Here is a 19934-nt window from a genome sequence, read left to right as displayed (position 1 = left end):
TAGCATAGTCCCGGAGACAAATATGTGCCTATTTGTCTTTGAGATCACTGCTTTTATTTGTGATTTTTGCTTTAAGAAGCATTACTCTTAACTTAATTGAAAAGGTCCTGAGAGATAATAGTAGCTCGAAATAAAAGGACAACATGCTTTTATTGTGGCATTGTTTGTTGTAAAATTAGCTCAAAACCTGTATTTTTTACATTATATGACAAAAAAAGCCCTCTTGGCTCTGTAAAAATATAAAATATTTTAGGTCTTAGAACATAAGAGAAATATGGAAAATTCATCAGGTTAAGAAGGGTTTAAAGTAGAATAGTCTTTAGGTTCTGATCAAAAGGCTTCTAAATTGTGCTAGATGTGTTCATATTGTTTAACTGTCTCAAGCTTACTATTCTGTATCTATCTTATGATCAATAGTGCGACAAGTCATTTTCATCATGGTTACAGATAACTTTTAATAGTTTAATAGTATTCATGCTTTCCCTTGACAATTTTAGGGGGAGATTTATAAAAACCTGTGCAGAGGAAAAGTTGACTAGTTGCCCATAGCAACCAATCAGATTTGCAATCAGCTGATTTTTCAGAGCCTTGTTTAAAATTAAAGAAGATATCTGATTAGTTGCTATGGGCAACTGGTCAACTTTTCCTCTACACAGGTTTTGATAAATCTCCCTAATAATGTTTCCTGCATAGTAAGAGTAGGGCTTGGTTGGACCGAGGTGAGGCATTAAAATGTGCGTGACCGCTGCTGTAGATCGCTGAGGGCCGGCGCAATGGATTCACACTCGACAGGATGTTGTTATAATATCTCCTTTCTCAGAATATTCACTAAGCAGCTGCCCCAAAGGAGTTCTGTTTAATTCAGGAAGTACATTTAGTTTTTACATTTGACAAAAGAGTTTAGTTATGACATCAAAATCAGCATGTTACATTTTGATTGGTTATTTGAGCTTTATCTCTGTATATATATTAGCATATTTTAGGCATCTATTTCTTTCTCGGCCAAAGTTCACTCATGAGGCTCTTTTCACTCGGAGACCTGGATCTTTGTCCTTCCATACAATCCGTATCTGCTTCAAATATTTTGTCTTCTGGCGTCTTGGTCCTCTTGGCGTCATTCCAAGGTTACTTAGTTGCAAGCAAATAGAAAACTGGTTTATGGGTTAAGGGTAGTTTAACAAATATCTTTCTCGAGCATCAGCATTGGCATATTGGCATATTAGTATTACTATATTGATCAGTCATCAGAAACATGAGGGTCATCTCTATCACTAGCACCAACTAATGCGATCTGTGCCAGCTGCCTTTGGAATCTCCACCAGGAGATTCCGCTGTATAGTCCCTGTCTTAAAGAACATCTACCAAATATGCCATTCCTGGACCCTCACTCTAGGTGAGCAGTTTGAGAACCATAGCCAAATAGCTTCTAACCCTGGTTCCTTCACATCTGCGTCAGAAGTTCTGTTGGAATCCTCCATCTGAGGTTCCGTCAAAAATTTCAGACATAATAGAGCAGCATACTGCACTGTTTTGTCTGATAAAATGCTGGACACCTGACTGACCCCATTACACACCCTATGAAGTTTGTCAGAATCCATGTGCTGTCATTTAGTGAATTTGACACTGCCATTATCATTGTTCTGCTCCCTAAGCTGGATAGTGAGCAATTACCACCATCCTCTAGGGCAGAGCTTCCAAACTTTTTATGTTGGTGACACCCTTTTTGGACATGCATAGTTTTAGGAAGCACTCCCACCGTAACACCAATTGCAAGTATCAAGTTGTGTGTCCTACAATGCACAACGTAATACCACTATCAGAATTAGAAATATGGCTGTTACCTGTGCCAATTCATCACGCTCCTTCATCACTTCATGGGTGATTTCATCCCCTGTGCCACTCCTTCAACACCCCATGGGCCATTTTATCACCCCCACCTCTTGTGCCACTTCATCCAATGCATTTTGGCACCTAGTTTTGAAAGCATTGCTCTAGGGTATACATGTAGCAGATTTTTTGAAGATTTTACACGTAGAATTTGCAAATAAAGTGCACTACAAGTAAACAGAGTTTCCCAATATTCTAAAGCATTACTGCAATGAAAAAAACTTTTGACTTGTCATGCATACATGTCAAACATTTAGTCAGTAGGGGTCACAGTGCTGAAACTCTGACCAATTACTGATATAACCAGAGGAAGAGCATGGCTGTGTGCACTTCACTCCCCGACTTGGCACTCAATCCCTCACTTTACAAATGACTGGCTCTGTAGACTCTAATGGTCCCCTTTAATAAGGGCAAAATGTCCTGTAATGATCACAGAGTTTCCACACTGAGAACCAAACTGATCTAAACTTTTGTCACTTTTTTTAATTGACAGTAAAGCTTTAACCTCCCTGGCGATATGATTCTGTCTGGAAATGTGTACCAAAAGCGGTACAATTTTTTTTAACTGAATTTCACATCTCCCTCCGCCCATTTCACATCTCCCCTGTCACATTCCCCTCTCCCTTGTCACATCCCCCGTCAAATTGTCCCCCCTCCTTGTCACATTCTCCCCCCTCCTTGTCACATTCTCCCCCCTCCTTGTCACATTCTCCCCCCTCCTTGTCACATTCTCCCCCCTCCTTGTCACATTCTTCCCCCCTTTTCACATTCCCCCCCTTGTCACATTCTCCCCCTTCATGTTACATTCCCCTCCCCCTGTCACATCCCCCCCCCTTGTCACATCCCCCCTTCATGTCACATTCCCCTCCCCCCTTGTCACATCCCCCCTTCATGTCACATTCCCCTCCCCCCTGTCACATTGCCCCCCAGTCACATTCCCCCCCCCCCCCTGTCACATTCTCCCCTTTGTCACATTCATCCCCCCCCTTCTCACCTTGTCTTGTCCTGCAGCAAATACACTAGGTTTGCCGGGCAGATTTCAAACCTAGTGTATTTGCTGCAGAACAAGCCGTTTCCCCTTCAGCCAATCACAGGCTTTCCACTGCGGCCTGTGATTGGCTGAAAAGTGAAAGGTCCTTAAAGATGAATAGTGAAGAGAGGACACCCCGGACCGCACGGAGGGGAACGGCATCTGCAGGGACCGGGATTAGGTAAGCAAAAGTTTTTTTTTATTTTACTACTTCTTCCTTTTACACTTAGCTCAGTGTTTTTCTAACAGGGGGCCTCCAGCTGTTGTGAAACTACTACTCCCAGCATGCCCGGACAGCCTTTGGCTGTTCGGGCATGCTGAGAGTTGTAGTTTTGCAACAGCTGGAGGCCCCCTGGTAGGGAAACACTGACTTTTAGTATTTTTCTTTACCTGCTCTGGCCGGCCCCCGCAACGGGAGCCGACCAGAGCAGATAATCGCATGTTTTCCTGGGGGCCGCATCGCTATATCGCATTGCTTTTGCGATATATCGTGCAGCCCGGCCGGGAACTCTGTAATTCTACCCCGAGCGTGACTCGGGGTTACCGATCCTGGCAGGGAAAATTAACCCCGAGTCACGCTCGGGAATACCGCTCAGGAGGTTAAATGCATACTGCATAAAAAGTGTGCACTTTTGAGGGCCTATTTTTTTTTCAAATTAAAAAGTTTTTTTAAAATTAAGGAACAGAAAGACAACACATTTATAGAGTATGCAATAAAATGAACAGATAGGCAAAGGCCCATTGGCCAGGTAAGGCAGGAGGAACAAAGCGGGCCAATTAGAAAACACAGTAACCACTATTAAATACGTAAAGAAAGCAATATATGCATAATATAACCAAAATAAAGGCAATGGGGTGGTATCAGGGAGAACAGAACAGGTATACCGAGCACCGTAAGGTACCACGAGCTGTAGGCATAGAAAACAGGAGAAAAACAAGCCTGAGAATAATGGGAAATCTTTCAAAAGAGTGCTATTACCATAAGGCAAGAACAAAAATAAACCACATCGCCAAAAACAAGGACAAAATGGTAGAAGACACAAGCACAGGACACTAGGAAAAGGAAAAACAAGGAAAGAGAAAGAAACAAACACCATGAAGAACCAGGAATACAAGATTCAGAGAGAGAGAAATAATCTTTTGAGAGCCTATTTTGTGTAGATGTGTATGCAGTCTGTTTATTTATCTAACACAGTTTTTTTCTGCTTCTGCAGCACAATTACCTGCATTTTGATTATCTTGATTCTTTAAAGGAGTACTCCACTGGCCAGCTTTCAGAACAAAATGTTCCAAGCGCTGTTTTTGCGCTGCTGGGGTCGGCCATGGCCCTCGTGACATCATAGCCATATGGCCATGTCCCCTCAATGCAAGTCTATAGGAGGGGGCGTGACTGTCGTCACACCCCCTATCTTAGACATGCATTGAGGGGGCGTGGCTGTGGCTTCATGAGGGACGTGGCCTACCCTTGCAGCGTGCAAACAGCGTTCAGAATATTTAGTTCTGAATGCTGGCCAGTGACGTACCCCTTTAAGGGACACACAACAGGCCATTTGAATTGTTCTTCGCTTGCACCATATCTTTGTGTAGAGATAAAACAATAGAAATTGCACTGATTTAGGATATTGTCAGCCCTGGACTTAGTCTGTCTGGATAACATATTACTACAATAAGACAGCTTGTAGTAATTTCTAACGGTCTCTTTGCCACTGGTACAGAAATCTCTTTAAAGGCTTGGAAATCACAACAGAGGCTCCTACTTACAGCTGATAAGTCTTTGTAAAGAAAAGTTAACTCCTGAAGGGCCCATATACTAAGAGATTTGAAATGTTTCCATTAAAGGGGTACTACGTTTTATTGCATGTAGTTATGATTTTTTTTCAGAAGTACGACAAAATCAAACCTATATAAGTAGCGTAGAATTTTAACCGTATGGACCTACAGAATAAAGGGAATGTGTCATTTATACCGAAAAATTGACTGCGTAGAAACAGAAGCCCCCAAAAATTACAAAATGGCGTTTTTTTTCCCAATTTTGTCTAACAATGATTTGCTTTCACATTTTATTACGTATCACGTATATTTTTGGGCAAAATGACAGATGTCATTACAAAGTAGAATTGGTGGTGCAAAAAATAAGCCATAATATGGATTTTTAGGTGCCAAATTGAAAGATGATGATTTTTTAAAGGTAAGGAGGAAAAAATGAAAGTTCAAAAACAACTGCAGCAGGAGAACTGTAGCGGTATGACACTTATCCCCACTCCACAGGATAGGGGATAAGTGTTTGATTGCTGGGGTTCCGACCACTAGGACCACCGCGATCTCCCTAACGGGGCGCCGCCATTAGCGCTCATGGTGAGCGCTAAGGCGTGTAGCGTCGACCTAGAGGTCGACGGTGACGCCCCGTCTCCTCCCCGTCACCATACAGTTCTATGGGGGAGGCGGGAAGGCACGAACGCTGCCTCCCCGCCTCTCCCATAGAGATGTATGGAGGACGCGTGCCAGCTGCAATGTCATGCTGCGGCCGGCACGCCCCCTGCACGGGACAGCCGCGGCCCCGTACAGGAGATCACAGGGGGTCCCAGTGGTCAGACCCCCCTGCGATCAAACACTTATCCCCTATCCTTTGGATAGGGGATAAGTGTTAATCACTCTGCAGATGTCCTTTAAGGGGTTAAGTCTGTGTGCCCCATAGAATACAATCATATACCGTGCTGTACCTGAAAGCAAAGTAAGCGATGAGGTGTACCTCTTATTGTATTTTACCTAAGGTAACCCCGACTTATTAGAAGGTTTACAAGGATCTCTCTATGTGGGGGGTCCAGGTCTTGTGGCCCTACCATGGATGTTGAAGTGTGATCAGGTTAACTCTGAAGAAACCCCCAATTCAAGAAGTTATCCAAAAACCACCCAACCTCTTTACAATGGATTTTAAATTCTATACCTTTAGGGTACGGTCCCATGTACCACTTACACAGCGTATTTCACGCTGCGCAAAATCATCTGCAGCAGCGGGAAATAATCTGCGTATTCTCAGATGGTCATACACACATGGCTGGCCAGCGGCAGCCTTGCATTTTCAGTGAAGATTGGAGGCGGAACCGCGTGCCGACATAACTGTGAAGTGCAGCCCCACCTCCAATGTTCACTGAAAACACAGGGCTGCTGCTGGCCAGCCGTGTTTGTATGAACATCTGAGAATGTGCAGCATGTTTCCCTCTGCTGCAGATGATTTTGCACAGCGTGAAATACGCTGCGTAAGCAATACGTGGGACTGTACCCTAATTGCATGTTTACGGGAGTGTGCTCAGTTCTTTCCATAACTACTGTAAACATCAATGGTGCGAACATGTACGTTCATAGCCACCTTTCCAATTTTTTGTTGTTTGTGGTCTGGGAAGAAAAGTCAAGGTGTGACTAGTTCCTTTCTCCGTTTTAAAGCTACTGAGGGGCTGATTCTATGTTTTATGTCACAATTATTTTCTTTAAATGAAATAAAATCAGAGTTGTCAGTTAGAAACTGAGGTAGCAATCGAAGAATAGAAGAATGTGTCACCCAGAGACCTAATGTTTGATCTTTCTTCATTGATTAATTAGTGGAAACCTCATCTAGCAGATTTATTTTGGATGTGCAAATTGAATGGCTATCTTTATAGGTGTTGATGTTTCTTGTTCTTGTTTCATGCTTGCTAACCAGGATGTAAATAAATTGATGTCAAAGGTTTAAATTGTCCATAAGAATCGCATCGAACACAAACTTTACTATAGAAAGTGATTCTAAAAATGTTTATTATATAATACAATAAATGTTCTTGGTAGAACCACCTTTTGCTGCAATTATAGCTGCAAGTCTCCACCATGTTTCACTGTGGGGATGGCGTGCTCAGGGTGATGGGCAGCCTTCTGTGGCCTGATATCCCCTCCCCTTTCATAAGTATACTTCCCAACTTCACCCTCACATCTGCTGGGATACATATTAATAAAGAGGAAGGTGGTTTGGGATGAAGCATGCAGGAGAAGCATTGCGCAAAAGACTGGAGAGTACCCCCATTGCTCAGATTGCTTAGAAACTGCTAGACTGATTTTTACGGTGAAGCACATTTTAAGAGCATGGCTCACACTATTAACCTGTATGTTCAGGCTTGTGCGGGTAATGCTGCTATCACATTTCCTTTAAAGCTTGGGATATTATTTTATAACCTTAACCCTGCTTTGTACTTCTCCACACATTTTCCTTACCTGTTTGGTGAGCTCATTGGTCTTCATGCTGCTGTTTGTTCAGTAATGCTCTTTTACAAACTTTGAGGCTAGAGATGAGTGAAGTTACAGTGATTCAATTCGTCACGAACTTCGCGCTTCGGCAGTTGCTGACTTTAGCCTGAATAAATTAGTTCAGCTTTCAGGTGCTTCGGTGGGCTGTAGACCGGAGCACCTGAAAGCTGAACTAATTTATTCAGGCTAAAGTCAGCAACCGCTGAGGAGCGAAGTTCATGACGAAACGAATCACTGTAAATTCACTCATCTCTATCTGAGGCCTTCACAGAATAGGTGTATTTGTGCTGAGATTAAAATACAGACAAGTGGACAGTATTTATTAATCATGTAAGGCCCTTTTCACACTACCATTATCCTCCTGTAAAAGCCTCAGTTATGAACGCCCGTCAGTAAGTCCATAAAACGGCGGTAAAAAAATCCCATTCATGCCAGTGGGATTTTTTGGCCATCCTTTAGCATCAGTTATGTCCTGTTATGACTAATGTACGTTATTTTTTTAACGGGGCAAACAGTGCATGCACTTTTGTCCAGCCCAAAATAACGGTGGAATAACAGATGTTAAAATTTTAACATTGAAGTCATTGGGTGACGGATGTTTACAAATGACATCCGTTATTTTAATGTTCAGTTATGATCCATTATTGCTACTGAGCATGCTAAGTACAGCATCACAACCAGGAAGTCACATGGAAATAAAATAATGGACATAAAATAACAAACTATAACGATGTATGACAGATGGCACATATCCGTTATTTTGACAGAATGTCTGTCAAAATTGGTCATCAGTTATCATCCGTTGTATTCAGTTATTTCATCCATTTTTTCATGACCCGTTATTGCAGAATAATGGATGTCAGAATGCAGGAACATACCAGTAGTGTGAAAGGGGCCTAACTTGCAAATGTGACTTGTGAAAGCATTTTTTTGGCACCAGATCTTTTACTACTTATGACTACATATGCACACAACACTTATTTTATAAATAACTGCACAAGCCAAGTATATATTTATATTTAGCAAATCTATGTAATGTAAAAAAAGTGTAGCAGCAGCATCTATATTTGATACCCCATCTTTTATTGGTCCAGTAACATTCAGTAGAAAGCGTAACATTTCAACCCCTTTTCTGTTTGTTTCACTGCATGTGACTGGAACAAGAAAAACTGTTATATTGAATGGATTATGACATTAGCAATAAAGGGCCATCTCATATCTGGCACACAGGCATCCAAGGTTCATTTGTGGTTGTTGCTATCCTGCACTCTTTTCTATATATCTGCGTAAGGTGGACTGTAAGGTAGATTTATCCTCCATCCGAGCTGTGCTTCAACAATATGAACAAGCACACCTGTAAGGGCTGATTCACACTACGGAATCTCTGCCCGGAGATTCCTTATGAACGGACACTAGAACTACCCTAAAATGTGCTGTTTTAATAGACAGCAATGCATTTCAGAGCAGATTTATTCTTTTGGCGGAGTCTGGCGTCTGGAATTTCCACGTGGTAATTCCATAGTGTAAATTGTGCAGCGGAATCCCATTAAAAACAATGGTACTTTTCAAAGTGGAATTTCCGTTCAGAAATCCGTAGTGTGAATAAGCCCTGATAGTCCATCCACACACTATTAATAGGAGTACAGAGCTTGTACAGTAGCACATAGTTCCCTATGGGTCCATATTGGGCTCCTATGGGTGGCCTTCCATCCAGTTGTTGAAACTTTGCACAAAAAATATACTTCGAGGCACCATAGCTCACAAAATGTTTTAGTATTTGTTCACATCTTCATAAGAGATCCACATGGAGACGTTTCAGCCTTGCAAGCCAAACAAACACAAGACTCATGTGCACTACCATATGGATAGAGTACAGCCAAAAAAAAAAAAACTATTTTTATGGGGCTATGCCATGATTTTTTTTGTGTATGGAATCCTCTGCATACCTACAGATAAAAGCTGTTTTATGTATACATTAAATTTAATAGATAGTGTGTCTCCTGTACTGACAAACACCAAGATTAAAGCGTACCCGTCAGATCCAACAACATTTTTTTTTAAATATATCACTCAGTACCTAATCCTGACCATGTAATTTTTATGTGTCTAGCACCTTTATTTAATTTTTTTATTACACTTTTAATTTAGCTCACTAGTCTGAATTCCTCTCAAAGGGAGCGGGCGTGGCCTCACTGTGCAGGTCTCCACCCCCTCCCTCAGTATGCTGTCTGCTCACATCTCCCCTAGCATTAGCAAAACTACAACTCCCAGCTTGTCCTCACTGACAGTAGCGGGACACAAGCTGACAGTGGGAGGATTTTTCCTGCGCCCACAGCTGTCAATCAAGGAAGTGTGTCCATGACATAGGTGATGATGCATGGACACAGCAGGACTAGTATGTGTCCAAGCAGGCACATGGCTTTTTCAGTATGAAATACTGAAAATTTTCTAATGAAACCAATTGCAAAACCTATTGGTTTTGCATGCTTTACAACATATCAAAAGTGTTTGTATCTGACAGTGCCCATTTAAGTTTATTTTTTTATTTTTTGCTCTGCTACCTGGGTTATATAGCACTGCTTTACTTTAGATCAGTGTTTCCCAAACACGGTCCTCAAGCACCCCCAACAGGTCATGTTTTCTGGATTTCCTTAGTCTTTCACAGGTGATATAATTGTGGTCAGTGAATTCGGTATCACCACAGTTATATCACCTGTGAAAGACTAAGGAAATCCTGAAAACCTGACCTGTTGGGGGTGCTTGAGGACCGCGTTTAAGAAACACTGCTATAGATCAATAAAATATGCTGTTGTGCCAATAAAGCATTAAGTTCATGCATTTTCTTTTGTTTTTCCCCCTCTGCAAAGCATGCCTAATTCTTATCTATGTCACTTTGAGCAGTATTATCCACCCAGTGTGCCTCCAACTGTTGCAAAACTACAACTTCTAGCATACAGTTGAAGTTTTGCAACAGCTGGAGGCACAATCATTTGGAAATGCTGACATAGGGTATGGGTGTACACCACCGAGTTTATTGCGATTTGCTCGCATCCCTTGGTTCTTGATATTGCACATGTAAGGGATGCTTTATTCGCTAGTACCTACAGGTTATAGGGTGTGGTCATCTATTAATCTATTTACATGCTTAAAGTTTTAAACCCTTTAACAAGTTAGCTGATTTTTTTTCTTTTTTTAAATGGGGGCTGGGGGTCATGCCATGGAAGGGTGGGATCATGTTTGTTTTTAAGTTAGTGACAAGATTATGAAACATCACACAGCATTTGAAATATTTGGAACAACTTGATCGGGAAGAGGCTGTTGGGCAGGTCTAGTGTGTGGCAGACATAAATAGAATAATTGGATGATAACTATGTTACAATATTATGATAGTCTAACCACACCCATTGTAAAGCAAAACCGGTCAGATTAGTCAAGCAACACATTCATTACACGTTACAGCTGATAGTCGGAGGTCACCATAGTGGGACACCCTGTGATCTACTTATTGGAAGGCGATCCTCCTAACAATAATACATTTATTTAGCATGGATAATCCCTTTTAAAGGGGTTCTACATCATAACGTGATTGTAAGTGTGAGGTCACTTTTCTCCCTTCCACACATCAGCCACCCCACCCATTGAAACACACCTGTGATCCATTCAGTGCAATAGACAAGTGTGCCTCCAGCTTTTGCAAAAACAGAATGATCTTCCTCCCACTCAGCAGTTGCTCCACCCATTAAAGCATACACAGGTTCGCTCTGATCACCTGACTAGTTATGTAATGTCTTGGGCCCCACTGCAACCTGTGAAAATCTGAGGCGACACACATTTTGTATGCTGCTAAAAATAAACTTTGGGGCAAAAATTACAGAAGAATTGCGAGACCACCATGAAACATAGGTACAGACACTAAATTATGAACTACACTAACTTTACAGACCCTGTAGCATAGTCAAATAAAAAAAATCCTGGAATACTCCTTTAAGTGTCAATTAATCACATTAACTTGAGCTAGATGTTCTACTAATATAGTAGCCTGTGATGTTTGGTTGTAATGTAGGATCTAAGCATGGCAGTATGCAGTGGCAGAGCTGTGGGAATGAAGCCTTGTCATACATTCTACATCACATAAAGACATACTCTACCCTTAAAACAGTGCAGCTTGGGGAGAATGCTTTCATATGTACGGAATCCGATAGAGCATACAAATTCGTAAAGAATCCAACAATACAACCTCTGCATGTCTCCTGTATTAAGGCATATGGACATACAACAAGAAGCCATACAGTTATATGGAGCCTTAGTACCGCAATCACACAACCTGGAGGTTAAATTAACCACTCATAACCCGGAACTGTAATCACCTGTCTAGGTGAGTAGCCGGTGTGACTGCATAAATGCATAAGTTTACTGAAGAGTTAGTTGGGAGCCAAACGATGCGCTGATTGGCGCGAAACATATGTTGCTCTAGCCTTTGAAAGCACCCGCTATGTGTACCCCCATCATGTATCCATAATAAAGCACTGAAGAAACAGAGCGGTGAGTGCAGCCTTTTCATTTCTACCTATGGATTGATTGCAATTGTATTGCTGTAGGCTTTGCACCACTGCCTTTGTGCTGTATACTATACGCACACCGCCACCAATAAAAGGGACCACTGTTAATGGACTTTGCGCATTATTACTAGTAGTGCCAGCTTTTTTCTCTACTTGTTTTATTCACGATGGACTATATTTCTGTCAGCTTGAGCACACTAGTTTCATTGTCGTCCACTATGGATATGGAAAGTAGGCGGATAGCGCATTGAAAGTGAGGCGTACCAATGCGGGTGCTTTCTTCACTTCATGTGAAGGTAAGGATGAGTTACAAATGCTGAGAATCAAGACACTGGAAAATAGAGTCAACAACTTAGCGGATAAAGAGGTACGCCTCCTTTGGACTATCAATTCTCTAAACTCCTATGAAGAATGCAAAAGGGTACCTAGAGGTTTACGAGGCTATAAAGATCCAGCCCAATACATGGTGGATGAAGCCTTCATAAACCAGTGGAGAGAGGCAGTAGAATAGAGATGTAGAAGTAGAATATGAAAACATCACATTGGAGTTATGTTGCACCAAAATAGAGCTGAGGAAATGCCAAACAATTTACTAATTTTATGGAAAAAAATGGAGAAGAAACTACTCATCATTCAAGCAGATGTCAAAGATGAAAAAAGGGACAAATTTGTCAGGGACAAACTTGATTACGATAATGGCCGAGTGTTCAAATGGAGTTTAAAGAAAGTTTAGAAACGTAAAAACCAACCTAGGAAGAAAAACAAAGACTATGGTACTACAGACTCAGACTCGAGTCTTTCTGATGAGGCCAAAGATGTCCCTATAAAGGAACAACCTAGACCCTCAGAAGGAAGATCCGGAGGGGGGGGGGGGCCTTGGGATAAAAACCACCAGGGGGCAGCTTGCACAAAAGTGCAAGCAGGTCATATGGAGAAACTAATAGAAAATTCTTATATATCCAGAATGTAATTAATCTGACAGGGACCACTCTACCTAATGATTGTGTAACACTTCTTTCCAAGGGGCTTAATTACTGTCTCGTTGAATGCAGTTCGTAAGATGAATCTGGACAAGCACTTAAAAAAAAAAAAAAAGCGGTACAATAGTTAATTCTCAGAAAATTGGTGAAAAACCGTTTAACATAGGACCCATTGGTTTTAGTTCTTCTACAGATCTATCTGTGGACATCTTGGAGGGAGCTCAACTTCTAGTTGTAAAACTGCAATTTATCAAAAACAGAAGAGCGAGCACTTAATTGGCTTAACCACTTAAGGACTCAGGGCGTACCTGTACATCCTGAGTCCCCTCCCTTTTTAACCTTGCCTCTGTCGACATGGAGAGCCTCTACACCCGGATCCCTCAAAAATTTAGAAGCGATCTGATTGGTTGGTATGGGCAACTCAGCAACTTTTCCTCTGGACAGGTGTTGATAAATGCCCCCCATAATGCTTTCGGGTTTAAGAATCTGGTACATTTGCTAACTTATTTTTGGCAGTTTTTGAAAAGTTAAATTTTTTCTGCCAGTTACAGCCTCTGCCTGTTACATCAGAACATTCATTAGATATATGAATGACATTTTTGTAGTCTGGAAAGGGAATTCATTTCAGTTCAGTCAGTTTGGAGATTTTGAAATGCGTTTCACTTGCGTGTTTGGCGGCCGTGGGATGGAATTTCTGGATGTCAAAGCGGAATTTGAAGATAAAATAAAAACATCTAATTTCAGAAAATCTACGGCCACAAATGCCCTCCTCCACTTCCAGAGCTTCCATCCCCCGAACATCAAAAAAGCCATCCTATATGGCTAATTCATTCATATAAGAAGAACAAACAGTAATGATGCCTCCTTTGATCTGCAGGCCAAATAGCTGGCTAGCAGACTGGAAGAATGTGGCTATCCCACTGGATTAATTCAGAAAGCATGTGAAAAAGCTAAAGTTCTAAAACGAGAGGATCTGCTAAAGGAGAAGACTAAAAGGAAAACAGATAAAAGATTTGTTTTCTCCTTCTAACACACAAGTACGGATACTGTTATCCAAAATGCATAAGCATTGGTGTATTCTAGAAAGCGACCCTGATCTAAAAGAGACAGCTAAAAGCCGTCCCCTTTTAGTTATCGAAGAAATAAAACTGGTCAGTATTTTGGGCACTAATCAATTTAAAGAAGAAAAAAGAGTAAGGCTAGGTTTAGACTACGGAATCTCCGGGCAGAAAATTTCTGCCCGGAGATTCCGAGTGCGGCCAGCGCTGACTGAATCAGTCAGAGCTAGGACCGCGCGGACACTGCAGTCTCCAATAGACTGCAATGTGTTCCGCGCGGATTTCCGCCTGAAGAAAGAGCAACACCATTCTTCAGGCGGAAATTTCCAAGCAGATTTTCTGTTCACAAATTCCGCTTCACAAATTCCGAAGTGTGAATTTGTGAACGGAAACCCATTCACTACACTATGCATTTTAGCAAGCAGAATTTCCGCCTGCAATTTCAAAGAGGAATTGCAGGCGGAAATTCGGTAGTCTGCACCTAGCCTTAATGGTTGGAAGGTGCCTCCCCTCAAGGCAACTTTAAATGTAGACAGTGCTCCCATTATCATTTCAATCTTGAAGCAAATTTCATCAAGCTTGGAGGGACAGAATGCAGGATCAGGAATTTTATAACATGCAAGAGCAAACACGTAGTGTATGCAATCCTATGCCCCTGCAGACTTTTTTATATAGGAAAGACTATTCCTTGCCTGCACCGTAGAGTGCAAGAGCACTTTAAATCGGTTTGCACGGGCATAGGATCCCCCCGTTTAATTGAACATGTTAAGAGCATACATGGGGGTGACCCTAATGTTCTCAAATTCACTGGCCTAGAAGTAAATTGCCCCTACAAATAGGCTACAGTGCGCTCTGCTGACACCTCTGTCCTTGTCAGGAACTGTCCAGAGTAGCATAGGTTTGCTATGGGGATTTTCTCCTGCTCTGGACAGTTCCTGATACGGGCATCAGGTGTCAGCAGAGAGCACTGTGGAAAACACAAAAAATTAATTAAAAAAATAAAGATTTTCCCCTGTAGCAAACAGCTGCTAAAAAGTACTGAAAGGATTAAGATTTTTTTAATAGAAGTAATTTACAAATCTGTTTTCTGGCACCAGTTCATAAAAAAAAAAAAAAAAAAAAAAAAGTTTTTTCCACCGGAGTACCCCTTTAAAGTTAATAATATATATACAATTACAATGCTGGGCAAAACAAGAAATTTAGAGAAAAACTGACATATCCATTTTGTCAATTAGACCTGGGGGGCTCAAAGCATTTGTTCGCAAATTCCACTTTGCTTCCTGTTGTAGTAATAGCCTATTTCTATTACTGCTTCTATTACTATTTCAAATCTGTTTAACTTTCTGACACCGGTTCATAAAAAAAAAAAGTTTTCCACCGGAATACCCCTTTAATGTTCACTCATTTTTATCCTTCTTTTTCTGTATATTGCACTAATCTTTCCGATAGTTTGGGGTTACCGGTAATTATTTGCGTGCTGTTCTCCCTCCCTCTCTGCAGTGTGCAGCTTTCAGACCGAGGGGCCGCCGTGGTTACCAAGCACCCTGGTCATGTGTTCAGCACCTTAGGCGTTGCCTTACTGTGCGGGGAGGTTTCCTCTTCGTGCAGGGTGTGTGGCGACAGTAATGTGAGTCGGATTACATGATTCAGTGAGCGCTGCGACTTCCGGACTCACCGACCTGGACCTGGCACGGACACGGCACAGATGGAGGGAGACCACTCATAACCTTGAACTGTAATCACCTGTCCAGGTGAGTAGCCGGTACAACTGCATCAATGCATCAGTTTACTGAAGGGTTAGTTGGGAGCCAGACGACACGCTGATTGGCGCAAAACATATGTAGCTCTAGCCTTTGAAAGCACCCGCTATGTGTACCCCCATCATGTATCCATAATAAAGCACTGAAGAAAGAAGAAAGTGAGTGGTGAGTGCAGCCTTTTCATTTCTACCTATGGCTATATGCATTTTTTTTTTTTTTTTTATAATACTTCTTTATGAAAATCATTAAGGTGAATCATATATGCTTAGTGCTGCTAGCATTATCAAGTGCACTGTGTTTTTGTATAAGATTATCATCAATATTAGAATAAAATGTGTTAACAAGAACCCAGAAGGGAAAAAAAAAAAAAAAAAACAGCCTGTTATTCCTTTGATCATTTTTGCATTGCTGGTTTTAAAATGTATGCTAGTTTTACATCTCTCTCAGCGGAATACTATTTAGGTCGTTTGAGAAAAACACTCTGTATAAATAATTGAAATGTATGCAAATATGCATTGTCTTAAATTTCATTCTGATTGCTTAGTAAGCTCCAGTCATAAACATTTATCTCCCTAGACCTTTAAATTTTTTTTTTTGCTCATTTACTTTTTAAATATTTTATACAAAGAGACCTTACACTCATTTATTACAAATAATGCTATTGCTTCTTGCTACTATTACATTACAGGATGAGTATGTAGACTTATTGTCAGTCTATGAATTCTTATATCTGTGTACTTTTCCAATAATCCTTAGTATCAAAAATGTAGAGGCGGAATGATAATTACCAGGGACAAGGGTATACTTAAAGCGGCAGCGTCTCCCCTTGGTTCTTGATCAGATTGGTCATGTGTTTGAACAACCAGCACCTCAAACCTTGTTCATATTGGGGCCATCTATGCTAGTCATTTTGCCAATAACTCTTGAAGGAAGGAAATTAAAAATGAGCATCATCCAAAATGCTAATGTTATGGAAGAAATGGAGAAATAATTGTATTGTATTACAATAGGGCACTTTTCTGCTGGACCTCAGAATTCTGTGGGTTCTCTGCCATATATTGTCCCAGTATTATGTATAATTCAAGTAAAGGAAGAGGACTTAAAGGGGTACTCCGGCACTAAGACATCTTATCCCCTATCCAAAGGATAGGGGATAAGATGGCTGATCGCGGGGGTCCCGTTGCTGGGGACCCCCGTGATCTTCCCCGCCGCACCCCGTTAGAATCAGCCCCCGGCGCATGCTTGCTCCAGGTCTGATTACTGGCGATCACGGGGACGGACCATAGTGACGTAATGGCTCTGCCCCCGTGTGACATCACGCTCCGCCCCCTCAATGCAAGCCTATGGGAGGGGGCGTGACAGCTCCGGGGGCTGATTCTAACGGGGTGTGGTGTGGAAGATCACAGGGGTCCCCAGCGGCGGGACCCCCGCGATCAGGCATCTTATCCCCTATCCTTTGGATAGGGGATAAGATGTCTTAGCGCCAGAGTACCCCTGGAGGAAGAAAAATTGCCGAAAACAGATTTGTAAATTACAGATTTGTAAATTTTATTTAAAAAATCTTAAGCCATCCAGTACTTATCAGCTGCTGTATGCTCCAGAGGAAGTTTTGTAGATCTTTCCAGTCTGACCACAGGACTCTCTGCTGCCACCTCTGTCCATGTCAGGAACTGTGCAGAGCATGAGCAAATCCCATTTGTAACCTCTCCTTCTCCGGACAGTTTCTGAAATGTTGCAGGGGTGCTGATAGTTAATGGCAGTGTCATTGCAGGGGTGCTGATAGTTAATGTCAGTGTCATTGTGGCGCTTAAGTGCCCTGATTGTTATTGATCATGGCACTTAAGAGGATAATGACAGAGAACGAAATGATTGCAGTTCTGTCATAGCCTGTAAGTGCACGGCTGCTGATAGCAGCCATTACAGTCTATGAAACTCGCTTACTTCACATTCGGACCGCCGTTTAGGACAGAAATGTACGTCCTGGTGTGTTAAGTACCAGGACATCAGGACATAGCCCTATAGATCATTATAGATCATTATCCCGATATCACGATCCATAAACAAAGGAAAGTAATACGTTTGCTAATTTGTTTGAAACTAGCATAGTGCAGTGATTGATAGGCCTTCAAAGGTACAAATTAGGGGGACACTCGCTTTAATTCTCTAGTGCAATGATGCATTGCATCCATGCCCCTCAAGTGCTGAGGACTGGAACGCTTCGTCACTTTCATTCCTGTCTTTGCTTGAAGCAGAAATTTTAAAACAGGTCTCAGCTCTGGAAGCTGGAAGCCCTGACTGTCAATCATGAGACAGGGATACGAGGGGAGGCTTTCCAGACCTCAGCATTTCAGGTGCTTAAGAACTTCTGCTACATTTGACACCAGAGAACAAAATTATTTCTCTACATTATGGAAGCACAGACATAAGCACAGATATTTGAGTGTGTGTGTGTGTGTGTGTGTGTGTGTGTGTATATATATATATATATATATATATATATATATATATATATATAGTGGCAGTGTGGCAAGGAAAGGGTGTATTTCCCTTGCTAACTCTGGAGAATCCACCTGTGGCCTGATTAATGAGGTATCAGGAAGGGGAAGTGTGTTTAAAAGGAAAGGAAACAGAATAGTTGGGGCTCTCCCTTGGAAACAGTATGCTGGCTGTAAGAGGGGGAGACACACGGGCCCTGTTTAGGTAACACGCAGAAGGAGCTGTGAGTGGTCCAAGAAGTGGTGTGAACTGTGAGTAACAGGTTGCAGGAGACATATGTTTAACTGGCTGAGGGTAGCTCACTAGTTCGCATGCTGATATGTGTAGTCAGTGACCAGACGGTCTAGGACTTTATTTTGTTCCTGTTTATGTTTTGTTTTACATACAATAAAGCTGTCGAGGAGCCAGACTTGTATGCGGAACTGTGGTCTGTCGTGTTATTGTGAGGAGAGTGTCCCGTGGCAAGTGACCAGGACGATCCCAGAGCTAATCCCCAAGGAGGAATCCTCACAATATATATATATATATATATATATATATATATATATATATATATATATATATATATATATATAATGAAACCTACCATGCCATAACAGTTGTTTCAGTGTCAACGTAAATTGCAGCTTACAGATTCCCTATAAGTCTGAATGGGCTGAATTGGGCTGAACTGTAATGCCACAGCGGCCCTTTATCAGGTAGCAGGGTCCACAGAGGTCTGGTTTAGATCCCATTGATTGGTATGTTTTAAGGATATGCCATAATTTAACCATAGAACCCTCCTTTCTGTGTAATCTGCCGTTTATTAACCCCTTAAGGACCAGTCGTTTTTCGTTTTTTGCACTTTCGTTTTTTCCTCCTTACCTTTAAAAAATCATAACTCTTTCAATTTTGCACCTAAAAATCTGTATTATGGCGTATTTTTTGCACCACCAATTCTACTTTGTAATGACATCAGTCATTGTACCCAAAAATCTACGGCGAAACGGAAAAAAAAAATCATTGTGTGACAAAATTGAAAACAAAATGCCATTTTGTAACTTTTGGTGGCTTCCGTTTCTACGTAGTACATTTTTAATTAAAAATGACACATTTTCTTTATTCTCTAGGTACATACGGTTAAAATGATACCCTACTTGTATAGGTTTGATTTTGTATTGCTACTGAAAAAAAATCATAAATACATGCAGGAAAATTTATACGTTTAAAATTGTCATTTTCTGAGCCCTATAACTTTTTTATTTTTCCATGTTCAGGGGGCTATGAGGGCTCATTTTTTGTCGATACCATTTTTGCATTGATTGGACTTTTTGATCGCTTTTTATTAATCTTTTCATGATATAAAAAGTGTCCAAAAATACGCTATTTTGGACTTCGGAATTTTTTGCGCATACGCCATTGAACGTGCGGTTTAAAAAGTGGTATATTTTTATAATTCGGACATTTCAGCATGCGGTGATACCACATATGTTAATTTTTATTTACCGTATATACTCGAGTATAAGCCGAGTTTTTCAGCACGATTTTTCGTGCTGAAAACACCCCCCTCGGCTTATACTCGAGTGAACTCCCCCACCCGCAGTGGTCTTCAACCTGCGGACTTCCAGAGGTTTCAAAACTACAACTCCCAGCAAGCCCGGGCAGCCATCGGCTGTCCGGGCTTGCTGGGAGTTGTAGTTTTGAAACCTCCGGAGGTCCGCAGGTTGAAGACCACTGCGGCCTTCAACATCATCCAGCCCCCTCTCACCCCCTTTAGTTCTGAGTACTCACCTCCGCTCGCCGCTGGTCCGGTCCTGCAGGGCTGTCCGGTGAGGAGGTGGTCCGGTGGGATAGTGGTTCCGGGCTGCTATCTTCACCGGGGAGGCCTCTTCTAAGCGCTTCGGGCCCGGCCT

General features: G+C 41.7%; 1 protein-coding gene across 7 annotated transcripts in view; it reads left to right on the top strand.

The window, feature by feature from the left end:
- Window positions 1-19934, top strand: part of COMMD10 (COMM domain containing 10) — a 458728-nt gene that overhangs the window by 149725 nt on the left and 289069 nt on the right. Inside the window, exon 6 of one of the 7 annotated variants that reach the window (XR_008847444.1) lies at window positions 15287-15711. The exons of the other annotated variants lie outside the window; for them this stretch is intronic. The gene's annotated coding sequence lies outside the window, so the exon portion shown is untranslated. The remainder of the gene's footprint in view (window positions 1-15286; window positions 15712-19934) is intronic. 7 annotated transcript variants of the gene reach the window in all.

The sequence above is a fragment of the Hyla sarda genome, chromosome 1, assembly GCF_029499605.1.
Source record: "Hyla sarda isolate aHylSar1 chromosome 1, aHylSar1.hap1, whole genome shotgun sequence".
In the NCBI taxonomy this organism is placed as follows: Eukaryota; Metazoa; Chordata; class Amphibia; order Anura; family Hylidae; genus Hyla; species Hyla sarda.
This window is presented reverse-complemented; position numbering and strand designations above follow the sequence as displayed.